The sequence below is a fragment of the Silene latifolia genome, chromosome 2, assembly GCF_048544455.1.
Source record: "Silene latifolia isolate original U9 population chromosome 2, ASM4854445v1, whole genome shotgun sequence".
Taxonomy (NCBI): domain Eukaryota; kingdom Viridiplantae; phylum Streptophyta; class Magnoliopsida; order Caryophyllales; family Caryophyllaceae; genus Silene; species Silene latifolia.
In genome coordinates, this window is record NC_133527.1 from 118,286,177 (window position 1) to 118,291,393 (window position 5,217).

General features: G+C 41.2%; 1 non-coding gene across 1 annotated transcript; it reads right to left on the bottom strand.

Moving 5' to 3' along the window:
• Positions 1 to 251: 251 nt before the first annotated feature.
• Positions 252 to 357, bottom strand: LOC141645543 (small nucleolar RNA R71). Its single transcript, XR_012545023.1, has one exon. It is a non-coding gene; the product is annotated as a small nucleolar RNA R71 (small nucleolar RNA).
• Between the last annotated feature and the right edge of the window lie 4,860 nt (positions 358 to 5,217).

Genomic DNA, 5,217 nt, shown 5'->3' on the forward strand with positions numbered 1-5,217 from the left:
AAGCCAATTTGGGGGGGATGCCAAGTGAAGACCCTCATTCTCATATGGAGACTTTTTGTAACTATTGTGATGCGATTTCTCAAACCGGTATAACTCAAGACCAAATTCGAGGGGTCTTATTTCCTTTTTCTCTAATTGGCACCGTGAAACAATGGTTGAAAGGCCTTGATAAGGCTACTCTCGGAATTGATTCTTGGAAAAAGTTGGCCCTAGCTTTCTACAAAAAGTTCTATCCACCGGAAAAGACTAACATGCTAAGAGCTCAAATTACGGGCTTTAAGCAAAAGGATGAAGAATTTTGTATGAAGCTTGGGAGCGATTCAAGGGAATTTGTCGCTCATGTCCTCATCATGGACTTAGCGAGTGGTTCTTGGTACAACAATTTTGGAACGGTCTTTATGAAGATTCAAGGAACATTCTCAACATGGGATCAAATGGAATGTTCACCGAAGTTGATGACAATCAAACTTGGAACAAAATTGAGGAAATGGCGGTCCATAACTCACAATATAGTAGACCTCGCAAGGCTACTAGAGGAGGAAAGCATAAAGTGGACTCCATTACTCAATTGGGTGCTCAACTTAGTGCTCACATTGATACCATCAATTTGAAGTTTGAAAAAGCTATGGCTAGACTTAAAGAAGCCTCAAAATCACCAAAGCATCATGTTAATGCCATGACGGCATCTTCATCAATCCCAAGTGGGATATGTAAGAATTGTGGAACTTTGGGACATGACCAAAGTGAATGTAGGGGAACAAATGAACAAGTGAATGCCTTCCAAGCATACAAGAGTGGTACCCCTTATTCAAACTATTACAATGAAAACACCAAATTCCATCCAAATCTCTCATACAAAAGCCAAAATGTTCAAAACCCTCAACCAACATACACCCCACCTCCCATGAGAAACCAAAATCAAAGACCCTTTTACAACCAAAATTAAAGTTACCAAATTCAAACTCCATACAATCAACAAAATGACCAAGGTTTTGATGTTCAAAAAGTGGTCCTCCAAATGCAAAAGAATCAACAAGAGTTTTTCACTCAAATGCAAAAAGATAGTCAAGCAAAGGAAATCACCATCAACAACATCCTAGCTCACACCAAAATGTTGGAAACCCAATTGACTCAACTAGCATCTTCAAGCTCACAAAGACAAAAGGGGCAATTACCACCTTGAAGTATCCCCCAAGACATGAAACGGTTAGTGTCATTCACTTGAGGAGTGGTACAAGGTATGAAGCACCGAAAAAGCAAGTTGAGGATGAAGTTGTGGAAGCTAGTGACAAAGAAGAAATTGTGCAAGACTCCAAGGATGGAGAACCATCAAAAGAAGAAATTTCAAAGAAAAATGAAGACAAGGTCAAGGAGAAGGAGCCCATTGTGATTAGACTTCCTTTTCCAAGTCGTCAAGCCAAGCCCAAATTTGATGACCAACTTGAAAAATTTATGGAAATTGTGAAGAATTTGGAAGTTTCGATTCCTTTCACGGAATTAATCAATCACGTGCCGGCCTATGCAAAATACATGAAAGACATCCTCACAAAGAAGAAGTCGATCCGGAAGCTTGAGACTATCGCCTTCACTAAGGTGAGTAGTGCAATACTTCAAGGGAGTTCACCTCCAAAACTCAAAGATCCGGGAAGCTTCTCAATACCGTGTACCATTGGCGACACCACGATCAACAAAGCCTTATGTGATCTAGGGGCTAGTGTGAGTGTTATGCCGTACTCGGTGAGTAAAAGGTTAGGGATGGGAGAGCTTAAATGCACCAATATCACACTTCAAATGGCCGATAGATCGACGAAGACACCATTAGGGATATGGGAAGATGTTCCAGTAAGAGTTGGGAAATTTTTCATCCCGGTGGACTTTGTCATTGTTGACATAGAAGAAGATTCCAACATTCCAATCATTCTAGGAAGACCTTTCTTACACACCGCGGGTACGGTGATTGATGTGAAGCATGGAGAGCTCACTCTAGAAGTGGGAGATGAGAGCATAACTTTCAATCTTGACAAGACCATGAGAGCTCCCCGTTTGCATGAACCATGTTTTATGGTTGATCATTATAGCCGGAAGGATGATAGGAAGAAGTCGGAATTCCAATGGAAGAAGAAAATTGAAGATGCTCCATTCAAAGAGCAAGTGAATTGTAACAAAAAGAGCTTGAAAAGCTCACCAAAGTCAAGCAATGAAGAGGATGGCCTCATTGGCCAAGACAAGAAAGTGGGAGAGTTGTCTCTATCAACTCAAGAGATCGTCAGTGATCAAGTAGATGAAGTTTATGGTCTTTGGGACGATGAGTTTGAAGGGATTTTTAATCCCTATATTGGTAATGCTATCGATAAAGACCGACATGAAGGACAAGAAGGGCAAAGGTCTATTGAAGATCTTTATCATGATAATGAACAAGCTTTTGACTACTTTTTCAAGGTGTTGAGCAACATCAACAATACCTTGGACATGCCCCCATGACATCTCACTAAGGATGAGAGTTTGGTGGAGTCCTCCCTAAACCATCATTTGTAAATATTTCTAACTCCCTAACTCGCATTTTAATTCTTACATTGCATTTTTGTCATTTTTGGATTTTTATGCTTTGATCAAGATAATTATCATTTTTGAGAGAAGTGAGGGAGGGACTAATGATTTAATTGATGTGTAGTGCTTTAGCTTAGTGTGGGGATAGAAATTGACTAGGCTATTCATGTTTTAGTAGTGCCCCTACAATGAAGAACACGGGATTTGAAGAATGAAAAATGACAAGGGACATGCAAGTGCACGGATGGAACTGAATTCGGGTAAAACAGGGAGAATCCGAGCGTCTTCATGGGAATCCGCTCGTCTTCAGGAAAGACGCCCGTCTTTGTCGAAATCCGCCTGTCCATTTGATCTGAAAATTTGAAATTATGGGACTGTCGAAGAATCCGAGGGTCCTGGTAGAGAAGACACTCGTCTTCAGATATCCGCCCGTCTTGGAAGGAAAGACGCTCGTCTTTTTGGCTGTGAAAAACAAGAAAAGCTCACTGTCTAAGAATCCGCCCGTCTTCAGCAGAAGACGCCCGTCCTGCAGTCGATAAATCCGAGCGTCCTTACTGAAAGACGGCCGTCTTTAGGCGAGAATCCTGAACCAAAAAATGCAGAATCCGAGCGTCCCGAAGGAAAGACGCCCGTCTTCCCCTACAGTTCAAAAATTTTCGGGTATTTTAAATACCCATCCCACATTCATTTCTTCATTCCTTCATTCAAAACACTACCCATAAACCCCAAAACTCAAAACCCTCATCCTCTCCATCACCAAAACAAGATTTCCTCAACCAAATTCAACAAAACCAAATCCAAACTTCCTTTTAACAACAATTAATCACTCATCTTCCAACAAAAATCAAACCAAGCACCAAAATCTTCAACCTTTGAGTCGATTTTTGAATTATAAAGGCAAAGCCTTTCATCTTAAAATCGATTTGGGTATACTTGGAAATTGAAGATTTTCACTCTTTTCTTGGTATAATCATCAATGGCATGGACAAAGGGATCAACAAAGGCACCTAAGGCAAAGGCACTCTCAACAAGACAAAAATGTCTTCAAGCAAAGAAAGCCTCATTGGCTATGGTGGTAGCTAGTTCAAACTTGGAAGTTCAACAACAACAACCTCCCTTGGAAGCAACAACATCAACAACTCCGGAAATTGCTCAATTATCAAACTATCCGGAGGTAATTTTCATTTATAACTCCCATAGGGATACATTTGCCAAGTATGCTAGAAAATCATTTCTACCCACCAAATTCATATGTGAAGATGCCTTGAACAAATTGGGTGTCCTTGAACAAACAAAAGCCTTCTTTGAAGCCATGGGGTTGGGAAAATTGTTTGCTACAAGAGAATTGACATACCCCTCCCTTACCTTAGAATTCTTGAGTTCTTTGAAAGTTACTAAGGTAGAGACTAAAGAAAACATCGAGGTCCACCTTGCCAATGTGAGTAGGCGCATCACCTTTGATGAATTTGGTAATGTATTAGGTCTTACTGATTCACCTAGTTATTACAAGAATCCCGAAAAGTATGACCCACTCCTCTTTGGGAGGCGATTTCCGGGAGGAAATTTGAGAACTATCATGCTAGTCGCGCTCTATTAGTCCACCATCCGGGCATTAGAGTGTGGCACAAGGTCATCGGGAATACTATCATTGCAAGAAAAGACACTAACCACTTTACCAAGCTCGATTGTGTTCTACTTGAGTCGGCCTTAAATATTGGAAGGGAATTCACCAAGCCTTACAATTCTCTAAGGCTTTTGGTGGAAAGATGGCTCAATGTTGATTGTGGAAAGCAAGGCACCACTTTTATTGTAAATGGAGGTCTAGTCACTCTTTTGGCTAAGTACTTTGATCCGAATTTCAACAAGGATAGCAAGTATGTGGCAAAAAAGGGGGGTCATCTCATTGACATGGATGTCATGATTAACAAGTACAAGTGGGTCACTCATAACCCTCTTGACACCAAATATGGGAAGCTCACCAATGAGGCTAGATCTTTTACTTTGCCTTCCAAGATATGCCGTTTGAGTGTCCATCGGACCAACTACCTTCTTCCCCTCTCAAAAGAAGCCGAATACATCATCCGTCAACAAAGGGGTGAAATTGAAATGCCCTCCTCCTCCGTTGTCACACCACCCTATCCATTCAAGTATCAAGAGTTCAAAACCGAAGGTGTTAAAGCAAGCAATGACTACATGACTCTACTTATGCAAGAGATGCACAAACAAGCTTTTAAGAATCGGGAAGATGCATACTTAGCCCAATATCCACCCCTTCTTCATTTAGCTAGGCAAGGACTACTTGATCCTGCATGTCCTTTGCCTAGTTGGGCGGATAGGGAAGTCTTCTTTCCAAATGCATCTAGGGGTGAGATACCGGGTGACGATGAGGTTGTCGGTGATGAGGTTGTTGATGATAGCATTGATGAAGAGGCTAATGAAGAAGAAGAAGAAAAGGATGATGAAGGAAGTGAGCAAGGAAGTGAAGAAGGAAGTGGTGATGAGTCCACTTCTATTGAGGAAGATGATGACAATGATGATATGGTGGAAGATTAGCAAGCTTTGGAGGTTCCTACCCTCTTGAGGTTTGTCTACTTCTTTCTTTGTTTTATTTATTTTATCTTGATCATGGTTGGAGAGTCCTAGCAACAAACAGGACTAACACCTAGGCCC